General features: G+C 44.4%; 1 protein-coding gene across 2 annotated transcripts in view; it reads right to left on the bottom strand.

Annotated features, from left to right (window-relative positions):
- Positions 1–18021, bottom strand: part of RAMP3 (receptor activity modifying protein 3) — a 349358-nt gene that overhangs the window by 74057 nt on the left and 257280 nt on the right. The window lies entirely within an intron of this gene.

Genomic DNA, 18021 nt, shown 5'->3' with positions numbered 1-18021 from the left:
GTTTAAAGCGACAAAGCGACTTACTTTTGCAGCCCCCCCCCCCTCCGGACATCGGCGACGACCGCGGCTCCAGCCTCCAGCTGTCAAACAGACGCATCGCACGTGGGAAAGCGGCCCCTATGCATGCAATTGGCTGCTCAAGACGTGACGTCACGACGTTTGGCGTCACGGCATGTGACGTCACGTCTTGAGCAGCCAATTGCATGCATAGGGGCCGCTTTCCCACGTGCGATGCGTCTGTTTGACAGCTGGAGGCAGGAGCCGCGGTCGTCGCCGATGTCCGGAGGGGGGGGGGGGGGGCTGCGGCGCAAGGAGAGAAGACGCAACTTACTCCAGCCAGCCCCCACTTCGGCAGCTCCCCTTCGGCAGCCCCCCTACGGCGGAGACGGCACTGTAAAGCGAGACAGACCGCGGCGCAAGGAGAGGAGGAGAGAGAGAAGACTCAACTTACTCCAGCCAGCCCTCCTCCAGACAGCGGCTCCTCTGCCTCCCAGCTGCCGGCGAAGATAGACGCCCGAACGGGTAGGCCCCTCGTGCAATTTGACCTCAAGGCGTGACATCGCATGCCGTGACGCCAAATGTCGTGACGTCACGCCTTGAGGTCAAATTGCACGAGGGGCCTACCCGTTCAGGCGTCTATCTTCGCCGGCAGCTGGGAGGCAGAGGAGCCGCTGTCCGGAGGAGGGCTGGCTGGAGTAAGTTGCGTCTTCTCTCTCCTCCTCTCCTTGCGCCGCGGTCTGTCTCGCTTTACAGTGCCGTCTCCGCCGAAGGTCTGCCGTGGTCCATCTCGCTTTACACTGCCATCTCCGCCGAAGGGGGGATGCCGAAGGGGAGCTGTCGAAGTGGGGGCTGGCTGGAGTAAGTTGCGTCTTCTCTCCTTGCGCCGCAGCCCCCCCCCCCCCCCCCCCGGACATTGGCGACGACCACGGCTCCTGCCTCCAGCTGCCGAAGTGGGGCCGCATTGGATTTTTTTTTTTCGCTTTTTTTTTGCTTCGGGAGGAGGGAGAGGACTGGGGCTACCCCGGAGACCGGCACCCATGGACGCGACCAGGGCAGGTGAGCGGGGGCTGGAGGAAAGTTTGCCGCTTACCCTTACTCCTGCCTCTAACGCAGGGGTAGGGGTAGGCGGTAAACTAACAGGTTAAACGTGCGGCAAATCGGCAGGGAAAAAAAGCGATAGTCGGAGCGCGCGTCACAGTATCGGAGGGGAATAGCTAATTCCTTCATTATTTATTTATTATTTATTTATTTCGGATTTTTATATACCGGCATTCTCAATACAAGTATCGAATCAGATCGGTTTACATAGAACAAAACTGTCGCAATAAAGGCGTTACATTAAACAGCGTTTCTTAACATATGAGTAACATATAACATATAACATATCATATAAAAACATATAACATATATAACATATCATATCATATATTATACAGCTAATTCGTTCATTTACATATCATATACATGCTGCGTGCAGAAAGGGTTATGCGTCTGTTTTAAGAAGCGCTAAGGACGCGTGAAACTGGAGACTGTATCGCTGGATCACCTTACGCGTCCAAATTGTGCGCTCCCAGCACGTTACAGACAGGAAATCTTCAACCCCCTACACTCATACCTAAACCTCACCTCGAGTTACTAGGTGGGCCTACCATAGGGATACAAATTTCTATCTAGGGAGATGACATTATGGCCTCTCTATCTCTCTCTAAAACCTTACCACACAGCCTAATCAGTGTTAAGTCTGTGCAATAGCTCTTCACAAACCCAGCCCACTCCTCCCAACCCCCATCATACATTATGGTGCTATCACATGCATTAAACATGTTTTCTCATGCAGTAAGGGCCTTTCAGTCATGCAAAAACACCTTAGCACATTTTGATAAATGACCCTAAGAGAGCAGGATGCAATGAGAGACTCAAAAAGCATAATATTCACCCACTTTTTTTTTTCATGCAAAACTGTTAATCTCTGGTTGGTTCTCACCTCAGAAAAGTAAAATACAGCACAAACAAAAGCTCTCCCCATTCTGTGCCTGTGGAAAAAAAATCTTTCAACATAAGTCCTATGCCCTCTCTCTAACATGTACTGTCTGCCAGTGATCCTAGTAAGCATCGTGTGTAGCTTAGAACTCTGTTTTGGAAGCCAGTCAGGGCATATTCAGCCTCTGAACAGCTAGGTAAGCTAACCAGATACACTTATCTGGCTAACGTAACCGGGCTATTCAGCGACGCGGCACTGCCACCGAACATACCTGGTTATGTTAAAGTTAGCCGGGTATGTATATCCGGCTAACTTTAGACCAGCCCTATGGCACAGCCAGAGTTAGCCAGATAGGTTAACCAGCTAATTCTGAATATCAGAGTTAGCCAATGAACCTATCCAGCTAACTCCATTCCTCCCCGGAAGGCCCCAGGAACACTAGAATTTAGCTGGATAAGCCATTTACTGTCGCAGCTAAGTCATTAAGACGGATAACTTTGCAGTTATCTGTCTAAATGGATTCTGAATATGGGCCTCCATATGTCTGGCATTTATTCATAGTATTTGGGCAACCGTTAGAATAGCAAGGGTTAGGTGCACAAGGATACAAGACGAACACAGAACGGGAGCCAGATGCCCTGACCTTGAAGTAGCAGCCCTCCACGTCGCCAGTCTTTTAAGAAGCAAGGATGTAGAGTCTGCAGCACGGCCAGTCATCCCAAATTCTTCAGCGAGGACAAGCTGCAGGGCAGCTACCAGCCAGGTGTGGCACACTGAGAGAGGCCAGGGAATGAGACAAAGCTTCATCTGCACGCTAAAAAGCTCCTTTGAAGAGGTCTTCAATTCCATTTTACACACACACACAAAAATAAATAAATAAATAAAGGCAAATTACCTCCCATCCGGGAAGAATGATACTGCCACTTACTCTTCAGATCCTTCAACGGTCGACTAATCTGTCCCTTTTAAAAGCTTTAACAGCCAAAGAGAAAGTGTTCCTCATCTTCTCGTCATTTAGAAAACATGACATGCAAAGAAGAATTCCATTTATTCAAGTAGCAAGTATAATTAAGTCCTCCACACTGATAGTGGCTTTTATATATGAATGGCAAAATGCAGGGAAGAAACAAATCTTCACTGAATATTGCGCTAGTAATCTTGCACTCCAGGAAATATCTCCCCTCTATGCTCCTTATCCACCAGCCACTAAATCACACACCGTCTGCACCTGTTGGTTTTTTTTGTTTTTTTCTGAAAGGATGAAAACACAATTTCCAATCTGATGAATAAGCAAAATGGCCTGGGACCTCTACTTCTTACTTTCACAGCTGCATCCCCCTCAGCACGCAGGCAGCTAATTCTTTACTGAGTGCTGAGGATTGAGAGACACGCCAAATCCTGCAAGACAGCTCGCTGGGGTGCAGGACAGTACGTCACTCTGCGTCCTGAGAGGCAGTACCAGAACTTCCATAAGAACAGTAGCAAGGCCCATTAAGATCAGCAAAGCTTTTCACTCATATCTTACCGCACATTTGCATGAGCTAAACTTTACTCAGGATTTAATAAGGTTTTTGGCAATCAAAAAATGTGTTCCAAAACGTGAATAAAAATGTACGAAAAAATTAGTGCGCTTCTATGCAAATCCCATGTTAACGGGGGGGGCATGACAGAGCGGTGTTTAAAAAAAAACAAACTATCTTAAGTCTTCAGTACCTGGGACTCATGTTAATCTAGACTGCGATGCCTGCATGGCTCCAGACCCATACTCCCATACCCAGGACTTTCTGGGTGTGGGAGTACTGCACTTGGGTGTCTCTGGTCTGGGTTGGACCACGATAAGTCTGGGACGATGCTGGCCCAGCACCATAGACTTTTACTAGCCCCAGAAATGTGAGTTAACTAATTCCATCTCTGACCCTAGAGTTAAATTTCAAGCATTGAAAAAGCATGAAAAGCATGAGATAGAGTAAGTACAGGGGGTACCCAAATCTGGGACCCTCCCCCACCCCCCAAATAAATAAAACTCTGCCCTGGGATCCCCTGAGTCATCATAACTCTGCCCTACAGACCCCCTCAGCCAGAGACCCTTTTCCATGGGACTCCTGAGTCAGAGGAACTCTGACCCAGGACCCTCATTACCCTCACTATATCACCTCCCCACCCACTCACTAACCCACCCCCAAACCAGCTCACAAACCATTCCGTACTCACCTGTCTGCCCCCACTCACTCACTAAACCACGCCCACCTTACAGCACCGCCCCCCCCCCCCCCCCCCCCCACAGGCTCCATTATACTTACATTTCTTGGTTTTGCCTGTCTTCAGTGCTGACCATTTAAAAATGCTGGGGGTCAGCTGAGGTCACAGTAGGGTAGGTGGGTAGAGGATAGTTTGGTGGGTGAGGGATGGTTAGATAGGGAATGGGGGGGATTTGGGAGCTTTCTGGTCCTTCGGTAGAGGGTCTGTGACTCAGAGGTTCTGAAGCAGAGTTCCTCTGATTCAGGGAACCTGGGGCAGAGGGATTTTGACTCAGGAGTCTGAAGGTGGAGTGTCAGGGCAAAATCCTTCTGCCTCTGGGGGTCCCAGGGCAAAGACCCACCTGACTCAGAAGTCCCGAGGCGGAGGCTCTCTGGCTCTGAGGTCTCAGTGCAGAGTCCCTTTGATTTGGGAATCCAGGGCTGGACCAGAGAGCCTCCAGATTTTATGGACATGTGTGGCTCTTTGAAAGTAGCCCAGGCAGGAATGTGTGTAAAAGTATACATGGAACATGACTTTGCATGTACACTTCACACACACACTAAAGCAGGCGTTCCGGGGTTGGGTAGAGGGCAGAGTTGGAACAGGATCAAGATTTATGCGCAAAGTTTCAGTATTTAAGAGAATGCACGTAAAAGCCACATGCACAAAGTTGCACCAGCTGTGGAGCAGGCGTGTGTGTGTGTATGCTGCAGGGTTCTGCTCACACCCACAAACTTTCAAAGCAAATTTCCATACATAAATCAGATTTGAAAATTCTGGCTAAAGTCTGTGGGTAAAAAGTAATCCCAGACTTCATATATGGGAGGTTGTTTGAAGATTACCCTTTCTATCTTCTCATCAGTTCTTGGAACACCTGACTGATGTGCTAAGTTTACCGCACATTGGGGCGGATTTTCAGAGCCCTGCTCGCGTAAATCCGCCCAAAACCGGGCGGATTTACGCGAGCAGGGCCCTGCGCGCCGGGAAGCCTATTTTACATAGGCCTCCCGGCGCGCGCAGAGCCCCGGGACTCGCGTAAGTCCCGGGGTTCTCCGAGGGGGGCGTGTCGGGGGCGGGCCCGGTCGTCGCGGCGTTTCGGGGGCATGTCGGCAGCGTTTTGGGGGCGGGTACGGGGGCGTGGCTACGGCCCGGGGCGGTCCGGGGGCGTGGCCGCGCCCTCCGTACCCGCCCCCAGGTCGCGGCCCTGCGCGCAGGAGGCCCGCTGGCGCGCGGGGATTTACGCCTCCCGGAGGGAGGCGTAAATCCCCCGACAAAGGTAAGGGGGGGGTTTAGACAGGGCCGGGCGGGTGGGTTAGGTAGGGGAAGGGAGGGGAAGGTGAGGGGAGGGCAAAGGAAAGTTCCCTCCGAGGCCGCTCCGATTTCGGAGCGGCCTCGGAGGGAACGGGGGTAGGCTGCGCGGCTCGGCGCGCGCCGGCTATACAAAATCCATAGCCTTGCGCGCGCCGATCCAGGTTTTTAGCAGATACGCGCGGCTCCGCGCGTATCTACTAAAATCCAGCGTACTTTTGTTTGCGCCTGGAGCGCAAACAAAAGTAGGCTATTCTCACGCCTTTTAAAATCCGCCCCTTTTTGTCTCTGATTGTAGAACATATTTTAGAGTTAGCATGCTTTTTCTAAAGCTTCCTAGGCATTCACATACCATTTGCTTGCTGATTCAGGAAATAACTCAATTTTTAATATGTTTACCTATAAAAGTGATATTCCTCCTAATTACCAACATTCCTGTTCGATGATGTTGATCTCTTGGAGTAGACCAATGAGCACTATAGATTGCTTCTTATCGCAACAGCAAATTTTAGAAACGGACTATGTCTCTCAGCAGTTCTTGCATCCGCTGCTTAAATGTTTGCATTGTACTCCTTCAATAAAAGACTCATGTTTTGTAGAATCCTGAAATAGAGATCATTTTCATTTATGGATCCCACTTTGTGGCACAGACTGCCTTTCAAAGCTCAGTTACATTCTGACTATTTAGAATTTATGAAGTTGATTAAAACTCCATTTTTTATTAGTCTTTATTTTTCTGATATTTGAGTAATATCTTTGCTATTAGTTATTGTCTGGTTAGATGGGGGTTTTTTTTACAATTATTTGTTTAAATTTGTGTTTGTTCAGTTTGTAAGCTAGTTTGCCACTTCTTAACACAGTTATTATTTTAAACAGATTTTTCTATAATTTCCTGTCAAATGGTTTTTATTTTAATTTTTATATTGTTTGCTGTACGCTGGATTTTAAAATCCGGGGTCGGCGAGTGCAAGGGGGTGCACATTTGTGCAACCTGCGTGCGCCGAGCCCGGCGCGCGCGTTGCCTGTTCCCCCCGAGGCCGCTCCAAAATCGGAGCGGCCTCGGAGGGAACTTTCCTTCGCCCTCCCCCCACCTTCCCTTCCCTTCCCCTACCTAACCACCCCCCCGACCCTATCTAAACCCCCCCCCCACCTTTGTTACCAGATTTACATCTCCTACGCTCAGATACACGTCATGGCGGGAACCTCGGGGGCGGCCCCACCGCATGACGTCAGTACCTCTGGGTATATCTAGCCTCCGCTTCTGCTACCACCCGCGATCCCGGGCATAGCAGCAAATGGCCGCTGTGCCTGGAGGCTCCGGCCACGCCACGCCCCTTTTTTCAAGCCCCGGGACACATGCACGTCCCAGGGCTTTACGCACGCCGTCGGGCCTTTTGAAAATAGGCCCGGCGCAGTAACCCCCCTACGTGCGTAAATCCACCTGGATTTACGCACGTAGGCTTTGAAAATCTGCCCCATTATGAATATGCATGAGCTATATGTGCATGTACTGGAGACTGAGTACATGCAAATTTATGTCATGTTTATTCGTTGCAGCTATCCTGAGAACACAAACTAGCTGTGGAGTAGGTAGAGCAGGTTTGGGAAATTTTGAATTAAAAGATTGATTAGGGCTGATTTGTCGGTAAATGTTATCCCTGTTTGTACCTCTGCTTTTTATGTTTTCTTGTAAAATTGTATCCTGGACACTGTTCCCTCTAAGCTGTGCGCATAGGCGAGTGCACACAGCAAAGCACAGAACACTCAAGAAATCCTGATATTTGCATTATACTGGCTTGCAGTGTGTAAATTTGAACTTGGCTTATAAAACATTGCAGAAAAAGAAAATATTTGCTCACTCAAGTCTTTCAAAAAGTTGAGAGACCATTCATCCTGGCTTTGCTAGAAAAGACTGCTAATTATTTTTGTGATCCATATAACACTAACTCTCTCACTTTCCAATTATGCCACTGTCTGTAGCCAGCAAGAGCTCTAAGTTAATTTCGAAAATGGCAGCATGTTAGAAGTGCAGTGAATGAGACCAGGGAAGCGTTGGTTTTTTTTTTTCCACTTGTGCAGAATGGTGATTTATTTCATCCATCAAATGTAGCTCAACATTTGTGTTATGCCAAGACACTCGGCAGCTTGCTTTTCAATTTAGCCAACTTTCTTTTTTATTTATTTATTTATCTACTTTTATTCATTTGATATTCTGCCTTTTCCTAGAGTAAATAACCCAATAAACTGATACATTTGTGGTAGGGTAACGCGCAAAGCAGATTAGATAAAAAATGTTGCAAGAGGAGAATACACAACCAAATATTAAACAAGCAATCCATAAGGAAAGGGACTCCTATATACAACAACTAGGATACAGAGAAAGGCAGTAAACGAGAGAAGCATCTGCCACAGTGTCTAAGGAAAGGCTTAGCTGAATAGCCACGTTTTGATTTTCTTGAGGAAGGAAAGGGAACAAGTTTCCATAGGTTTTCAAAGCGAAGGCACACCATTCAGGCCAGTTTTCAGCAATTAATAAAATGCTGCAACTTTTGGTTTATTCGTTATCTACAAAGAAGCAGAAGGGTGTTGAACTGGTATATGATAGGATTAGGGCTTCCCAGACCTGTCCTGGGGGCTCTGCCCCAGTCAGCCCAGATTTCAAGATATCCGCAACAAATATGCATGAGATAAAATCTGTATACATTGGCGACCCTGTAAATGCGTATTTAGCTCATACAGATTCATTATGGCTATCCTGACAACCCAATTGACTGAGATTACCAGGACAGGTTTGAGGAGCTTGTGATACATGAAAGGCAACATATTGTGAGCATCACAAGTAGCTTGAAGTCTTTCAGGTGAATTTTCAAAGCTCTGCGCATCAAAGCTGGGAGATCCGCACAGAAATCGGGCTTAGTGCGCGCCGCATGGATTTTAAAAAGCACACATGTATGTGCATATCTCCCAGTACAAGCGCACAAAATGTTGCTAAATAGAGGCAGGTTGTGGGTGTGGTCTGGGCCGGGCCAAGTGCGTTCCAGGATTTATGAACGAAATCAGTGCGTAAATACTTACGCAGGGTCCCCTACCATGTAACTTTGCTTCTGCTATGGATGGTGTGTAAGTCCTAAAACAAATAAATCTAGGCTAGTCAGTGGGATTTTAAGGGTCAGGGCTAACAGGGTAAATGGGAGGCTTATTAACTGGGGAGAGGGGGGGGTTAGAAAGTCCTATCATTTACCTGGGTGAACTGGGAACAAACTGGGGAAACTGGTAATTGTGTCAGTGCGTGAGTCTACTAGAATCCACCCACTTATACAGTAGAGATGGCATTTGTGGACACATGCGCTCAACCATATAAAATTGTGCACACAAGTACGCATGTACAGCCTATTTCATAGCATGCTTGCATATATGCACGAATGTTATAAAATGGCCGTGTGGCTGGGTATGAGCTGGCATACGTGCGTACATGTGCGCCCGCATGCCGGGATCAAATTTATCTTCCCTATTTCTTTCTGCCACACATATGTTCATTTTAATAGCATTTTGTCTCTATTATGTTATTGCGTAAATGTTGCATACTTATATGCATCTGACTGTCCTGAAGAAAAAGAGTGATCTAGAACAGTGGTTCCTAACTCAGTCCTAGAAATACATCTCACCAGTCTGGTTTTCAGGTTAACCACAATGAACAGATTTATATACATTAGGTCTCCAATGTGTGCAACTCTTATCTCATGCATATTCATTATAAATATTCTCAAAATCAAACCGGCTAGGAATGACTGATCTAAAATAATATTTCTCAAGCTGGTCCTGGAGTATCCCCTAACCAATCTGGCTTTCATGATATCCACAATGAAAATGCATGAGATAGCATTGAATGTAATGGAGGCACTGCATGCAAATCTGTCTCAGGCATATTTTTTTTTTTTTCAATTTATTATTTGCCACTCCCTAGAAGCCCAAGGTAAATTTACAATAAATAAAACATGAATATATCTTATACAGTAATCCACATAGGGGTAGATTTTAAAAAAGTGCGCCTTCGCGTACTTTTGTTGGCGCACCAGGCGCAAACAAAAGTACGCTGGATTTTAGTAGATACGCGCGTATCTGCTAAAATCCAGGATCGGGGCGCGCAAGGCTGCCGATTTCGTGTAGCCGGTGCGCGCCGAGCCGCGCAGCCTGCCGCCGTTCCCTCCAAGGCCGCTCCGAAATCGGAGCGGCCTCGGAGGGAACTCGCTTTCGCCCTCCCCTCACCTTCTCCTCCCTTCCTCTATCTAACCCACCCCCCCGGCCCTATCTAAACCCCCCCCTACCTTTGTCGGGGGATTTACGCCTCCCGGAGGGAGAAGTAAATCCCCGTGCGCCAGCGGGCAGCTAGTGCGCCGAGACGCGACCTGGGGGCGGTTCCGGAGGGCGTGGCCACACCCCCGAAACGCCCCCGAAACACCACGTCCCGCCCCCAAAGCGCCATGCCGATCGGCCCCACCCCGACACGCCCCCGACACGCCCCCCTCGAAAAACCCCGGGACTTACACGAGTCCCGGGGCTCTGCGCGCGCCAGCAGGCCTATGGAACATAGGCGCACCGGCGCGCAAGGCCCTGCTCGCGTAAATCCGGGCTTTTAAAATCCGCCCCATAGCATTCAGAAGATAAACAACACATCTTAAAAACAATCTATCCTAACATATAGACTAAAACGGAAAATAAAGCAAAAAGTTATATGATGTTAAAAAGCCCCTGATTTAAAAATCTCAAAACATAAAATCTAATTAGCTAATATTCCTTCACAGAATCAGGGAATGCCAGTTCAAACAGCCAAATCTTAACATGGCTTCTAAAAGGAAGATAGTAATATCCTGAAAGTATTTTGGTAAAGTATTCATAGCATAAGGCCAGTCTAAGAAAAAGGACCTTTTCAAGGTCTCAGCATATCTAATTTTTTTTACTGGAGGAATAAATAACAGCCCTTCCTATGACCGCTCGTGCTAGAATATAGGGAATCAAGTGTTCATAAAGATATTCTGGGTTACTCTTCTTCAATGTCCTAAAAATTGAAGAAATAATTTTAAATTTAGGTTGAAATTCAGTCAAGAAGACAATGAAGATACTCAAAACTGGTGAAGAACCTGATCACTTAAACTCTATAACACAAAGGGTGCTGAATTTTGTATTAACTGCAAAAGTTGCTGCTGCTATTTTGGCAAGCCTAGGTAGAGAGTACTCCAGCAACAAGACATCACCATAGCATGCATGACACTTGCCACGTCCTTGTGGGAGAGGTAAGGGCAAAGGCATCGTAAATCTGAAAGTGATAAAAAGAAGAAAGTCTGAACTACTGAGGATATCTGAGCTTTTAAAGATAGTTTGGAGTCAACAAAAACACCTAAGATATGTACTTGCAGTTCAATCTCACCCGGGGAATCTTCTGTCATCAAAAGTGGTGGTAGGAAAGAAAAAGTAGCTTTTCTTACCCATATTTGAGGTAAACCAGAAAACCAGACTGGCTGTGGATACTGCAGGACTGACTTGAGAAACACTGATCTAGAATTAGGGTAGACAACTCCAGTCCTCAAGGGTTCTTACCTGGTCCTATTATGAGGATAATGTTAATGAATATACATGAAATAGATTTGCCTACAATTGTGGCAGTGTGTAGACAAATCCATCCTCTGCCCACCCCTGATGTAGAAGACACTAAGGGCCAGATATGCTAAAAGATGTCTCACACTCCTGCCTATCAAGAAAATGGTTAGCATATCTGGCCCTGCAAATGATTTGGTTCTAACTTCACCAAGGTGTTGCAGTGGTGAAACGAATTTTGCCGCAATTAAAAAATTATAAGATGTTTTATTTTGATTTGTCCTCCATCTATTCTGTTTCACAAGCAGCACAGATGCATGTGAAGTCCGTAGGTATCAACAGGGGGGCCCTGCAGGCTCAGCAGGTATTTCTAACAGCCCTGAGCCTGGGATGAACGAGGATGCAGTATCGAAGCTCGCATGACTGGGGATCATGTGAATGGGATTTAAACACTGTCGTTGCTCTTTACCAGAACTTTGCTTCACAGCTGGACAGCCTTAGTTTGAATGGGCGATAGGGTTGCCAACTGGCTCCATTTTTATCAGGTCAGGCTGGTCCAGGACTGGTTTTGCCCCACTGCATATATGGGGGCTCATTTATTCAATGTTTGAACCCGTTTCACTCCAGGGCGAAATCTATGCCGGATTTATGAATGAAAACATTCCCACTATTTTCAAAGGGGGAAAATATGATGCAAAGCTGCTGCAACTTTAGAAACTGGAGTGAAACTGACACAAATCTTTACTACAAGAGCACTGTAGATTTGCAGCCCTGCTTTTCTTAGGGAAATCAGGTCTTGCACTAGGGTAAATGCAGTACTGCCTTGGAGAGGTATAAGCTCAGATTTTTAGGACATCAGTGCTGTGTATGGTGTTTGAATTTATCAGACATCACATCTAGCATTCTTTGGAAAGTACCTGCAAAATATGTAGAGCAAGAGCTATGATAAAAACGTTCTGGAAGTCCCTGCGATAAAAATCGCATGATTAGATATAACAAGAAACCACTTTTTTTTTTTATTGCTGGGCCTATATTATGGAATACTCTTCCAGAATCATTGAGAATGACCCTTGACCAAAAATTATTTAAAAGGAACCTAAAAATGTATTTGTTTAAATAGGCCTTCAATATATAATATCTTCTGGCTTTATTTTCTTACAAAACAATATTACATCCAGGAACATAATGGTGTGTTACATTTTGTTGTACTTGTATGATTTTACTTTTGGTGTTTTGCTATTTATTGTTGTTTTTAACGTGTGTTATTTTATTTGCCATTTATGGGTTTTATTTGATATTTGATTGTATTTATTACTATGTCTAATTTTGAATGTTCTGTTGTAAACCGTTTCCAGCAATATTTTGTAGGTAGCAGTTTATAAAACTTTTTAAATAAATAAATGATAGCTTTGAGCGATGGAAGAGCCTGTGTGTTTTGTGTGCTTTATGCTAGGATGGGCAAGAAGAAATTTTTCCACTTAAACCTCTCTATCTCTGAAAATATAAATTTCTAAGACTTTCACAGATGTTTCTCCATGGTGGAACCAAAATTAACTGTTTACCTATGCAACTAATCAAACATCTACATTACATTATATCCTGCCAGCTGTTCCTGGCCAAGCAGAAAGGAGATGACTGCATGACTGTATGAAACTGCATATTGATTTTCATTATTGGCAAGATGGATGGACTAGGCAGTTTTTGATAATGCTTTCTTTTGTTGGGTGAGAATGATTTGATGGAATTTGTACATTAATACCGACATATGGCCAAATGTGGGCAAATGTGCTAAATGGTTTCTCCCATTTTTGTGTCTATGGGGAAATATGCTTAGTGATGGCGAGTACATAAGAGCATAAGAAATTGCATACTGGGTCAAACCAAGGGTCCATCAAGTCAAGCATCCTCTTTCTAACAGAGGCCAAACTAGGCCACAAGAACCTAGCAAGTACCCAAAAACTAAGAAGATCCCATGCTACTGGTGCCAGTATAGCAGAGGCCATTCTCTAAGTCAACTTGGATTAATAGGAGTTAATGGACTTCTCCTCCAAGAACTTATCATTTGTATGCTTTCTCATTAAATATAATGAAGCTTAGGATTTTCATGTATAAAAAAAGACATAGATCTGTGAAGATGCTGGGTAGCTGGATGGAGAACCACAGGCCAAGGATAAAAGCTTATGATGCAAACAGACTTTTTACATTTATTCCCCTTGATACAGACTTAGGATTGCAGTTGACACAGGAGAAAAATGAAGAGATAATTGTTCTGTGGATAATTTTTAGACCTCAATTTGGACTTGTTGAAATAACATTCAAGATGGTCTATTAAGCCTTTTTTATGAAGTAATATTTTTGTGACATGCATAGGTAACTCAAATAACACTTTTCACAGTCAAGATAATACCATCATGCTTAATACATAGCACCATGCATTTACCTCATGATAAATGACTAATCACAGAGTATATATAAGTTAGTATGATTAATTAGACTTCTTAGGAAATACGTTATGACTAAGGGGTAGATTTTCAAACCGCGCGATTTGGCGTACTTTTGCTGGCGCATCAGGCGCAAGCAAAAGTACGCGGGATTTTAGTAGATACGCGCGTATTCGCGCGTAACCGCTAAAATCCTGGATCGGCGCGCGCAAGGCTATCAATTCCGTATAGCCGGTGCGCGCCGAGCCGCGCAGCCTACCCCCGTTCCCTCCTAGGCCGCTCCGAAATCGGAGCGGCCTCAGAGGGAACTTTCTTTTGCCCTCCCCTCACCTTCCCCTCCCTTCCCCTACCTAACCCACCCACCCGGCCCTGTCTAAACCCCCCCCTTACCTTTGTCGGGGGATTTACGCCTCCCGGAGGGAGACATAAATCCCCGCTCGCCAGCGGGCCGCTAGCGCGCCGGGACGCGACCTGGGGGCGGGTCCGGAGGGCGCGGCCATGCCCCCGGACCGCCCCGGGCCATAGCCACGCCCCCGGGCCCGCCCCCGGAACGCTCCCGACACGCCCCAAAAACGCCGCGCGGTTCGGGCCCGCCCCCCAACACGCCCCCCCCCCCTCAGAAAACCCCGGGACTTACGCGAGTCCCGGGGCTCTGCACGCGCCGGTAGGCCTATGTAAAATAGGCTCACCGGCGCGCAGGGCCCTGCTCGCCTAAATCCGCCTGGATTTGGGCGGATTTAGGCGAGCAGGGCTCTTAAAATCCGCCCCTAATTGAACAGTGCTTTGGGTCATTCTTGTTTTTGCTATGAGGTTAATTAGCCTTACCTCAACAAGTTCTAAACTACAACCCTACGCCCGTCGGTGCCCTGTCGGTGTGCCGACAGGGCGCGCCAAAGGGGCATGCCCCTTTGTACGCCCCTTCATACACCCCTTGGAACAGACACTACAGAAGAGGACCAGATGGCAAAACCAGAACTGACAACGCTGGAAATGGACAACAAATCTGAGATACAACCTATCAAAACCTGCATCAACAAAGGTAAATATGGGAAATCATATTTAAATAATCACAAAAACAATCACACAACACACAAAACCCAGAAAACCATATCTAGGAATATCATACAAATCAAAAAGACCAATTCTACTGCAAACACGAGATCAAGTAACCTTGTAATGATAACTTTCCTTCTAGTCAATGCCCAATCAATCACAAAAAAATTCCCAATAATCACAGACTTACTTTACGACACAAAACCTAGCTTTATAGCAATCACAGAATCATGGCTAAAAAAGTCAGATGTAGTATTAAAGAACCAAATAGCACACACAAACTATGATGTCTTCTCTATCCCCAGAATAAACAAAAGAGGGGGGGGGGGGGACGACTACTCCTAGTAATTGAAAAAAAGCTAAAATGTAAACTAATACCGATAACACCCCCCAGAAACCATGAGATCGCACTTTTTGAAACCAATAACCTTCAAATATGCTTGTTATACTGCCCCCCCCAACCCTTCTAGAATTAAACATCTCCCCTCTAATTGAATTCCTAACAACACATCTAAAGACATCTAAACCCACCATTGTACTAGGCGATTTCAACTTACACATGGACGCAATTCCATTATCAAATAACGGCCAAACACTACTAGACGTCATGACAGCCCTTGGTTTCACGCTAATTACTAAAGAGCCAACCCACAAAGCCGGACATTCACTTGACTTAACATTTATCAACCAAAGCTATATAGAACACATTAAAACAAACTACACTCAGATCCCCTGGTCAGATCACTTTCTGATTCAATCCACTGTCGAACTCTCGGAACCACTAGCAACAATAATAAGAGAACCATATGAATTCAAATATCGCCCACCTTTTAACACAGAAACACTGAAAGACGAATTAGAAGTAAAACTAACTGATGTGGATTACACCAACTGCCACTCCGCAATCACATCATGGATACAAACCACCAAGAATCTAGCAGATGAGATTAACCCAATAAAAAACATTAAAAATAAAAGAACCCAAAGCATCTAAACAATGGCACAATGAAAAGATAAAGGAAATCTAAAGAAATCTGAGAAAAAAAGAAAGAATGGAAAAAAAATAAAACACAAGAACACCTAACTAAATATAGAAAACATCTAGCTTACTATAAACAAACCATACTTAACGCTAAAAAACAATATTACAGTACTAAAATAGAAAAATTTGGAAACAACCCAAGAACACTATTCAGCATTGTAAATAATCTCATCAATGATAAAACGAATACTCCCCAAAATTTACCAGAAAATAAATGTAATGAAATAGCCACTTTCTTCAATGAAAAAATTATGAACCTAAAAAACAAGATTCCTAACACAACCAAACAAATCATTAAAATGCAAAAACGAGATGTTAATCAATGGTCAGAATTCAATGAGATTTCAGAACTAGAAGTCGAATCCATGCTAAAAAGAATTAACCCTGCCCACCTGCAGTTGATACCATACCAACCATAGACATCAAAAAATAAGTCAATACAGTATTCCCAACACTAACAAAGATTATCAATCTATCCTTGACAGAAGGAAACATGCCAGACTCTCTAAAAGGAGCAATTGTTAAATCAATTTTAAAGAAAAAAAAACAATGACCCAAACATCCTGAACAATTATAGGTCAGTGTCAAACTTACCCCTAATAGCAATATTAATAGAAAAATCCATACAAAAACAGCTTGCGGAACATTTAGAGAATAACAATATCCTATATCCATCTCAACACGGCTTTCGCAAAAGCTACAGTACTGAAACGCTACTGCTTGCCCTAACAGATAACATCATGCGAGGCTTTGACAGCGGTAAGCGGTACATCCTAATGATGCTTGACCTATCAGCAGCATTTGATACAGTAAATCACAACATCCTACTAAATAGATTAGAAGAAATAGGCCTAAGTAATAAAACAATCAAATTGTTTCAATCATACCTGGACAACAGATACTACCAAGTGCAGATAAAAGATGTAATGTCAAATAAAATAAAACTTCAAACTGGAGTCCCACAGGGATCAGCTTTATCGGCCACCCTATTCAACATATACCTACTACCACTCTGTCACCTACTAGCGGGTCTAAACATCTCACACTACATTTATGCTGATGATATCCAAATAATCTTACCCATTGATGAGACAATCGAAAAGACTCTGAACATAGCCAATATGTATCTGGATATCATTAAACAATTACTAAACCAGATGGAATTAGTGATCAACATAGAAAAAACTGAATTCCTACTATTGGAATGTAAAAACATTGAAATCATCCAAAACCCTATCATACTCAAAAACAACCAAACAATTAAACTTTCAGAGAAAGTGAGAAACCTCAGAGTGATAATTGACACAGAACTTAACCTAAAACAACACATATCATTAAAATTAAGGGAAGGATACACTAAACTCATGACCCTCAGAAGACTAAAACCGCTACTTACAGCAAGTAATTTCCGTTCAGTGTTACAAGCTCTTATTTTCGCTAGCACAGATTACTGTAATGCCCTCCTACTTGGGTTACCATACACAACAATCAGACCACTCCAAATAATGCAGAACACGGCCGCCAGAATTCTGACTGGTAAAAGTAAAAGAGACCACATCACTGAAACCCTGATGGAATTACACTGGCTACCCATTGAGCAAAGAATACAGTATAAAACCCTGTGTACAATACATAAGCTAATACATAATGAAAATGCTGATTGGCTGAATACAGCCCTCCACGTACACATCCCTAACAGAAATCTGAGATCAGCTAATAAAGCTTTACTGTCCATCCCCTCAATCAAAACAGCCAAACTAACCCAAGTAAGGGAAAGAGCGCTCTCCTTAGCAGGCCCTATGCTATGGAACTCCATGCCAATTGAGATCCGCTTGCAAAGAGACATCAAAACCTTCAGAAAACAGTTAAAAACATGGTTATTTAAACAGGCGTACAACAAAGAGAAAGGAGAGTAGAACACAGAGAATAAGAAAAGCGATCTGCAGAACACTCAAGCACGCTACCCCAATCTACACGGATATATGTATTCTATTTTAATTTTAAACATGTTTGCTCTTGATTTTAGAATTTTAAAATCTGTTATAATAAAGAATGGACATGATATATTATGATACAACACTTCCAATTATGAGTAATTATAAACGAGCTATGTTACCGTAAAATCTTGGCACCTGTTTAATGATAGATTTTATTATAGTTTCCAATATTATTATTTGTGCCTTATTGTAAACCGTTATGATGGTTCCTAACTTAATGACGGTATAGAAAAGTTTTTAAATAAATAAATATTTACCTACCATCCATTTCTTTTAGATAGGAACATGACAAGCATAGCCCACTTTTGAGGTATGCAATCAAAAGGGGCACCATGGGCTGAAGGGAAGCCCACACAGGTCAAACAGTTC

The sequence above is a fragment of the Rhinatrema bivittatum genome, chromosome 2 (genome assembly GCF_901001135.1).
Source record: "Rhinatrema bivittatum chromosome 2, aRhiBiv1.1, whole genome shotgun sequence".
Taxonomy (NCBI): Eukaryota; Metazoa; Chordata; class Amphibia; order Gymnophiona; family Rhinatrematidae; genus Rhinatrema; species Rhinatrema bivittatum.
Note: the sequence above shows the minus strand (reverse complement) of the source record. Positions and strands in the feature narration are given on the sequence as shown.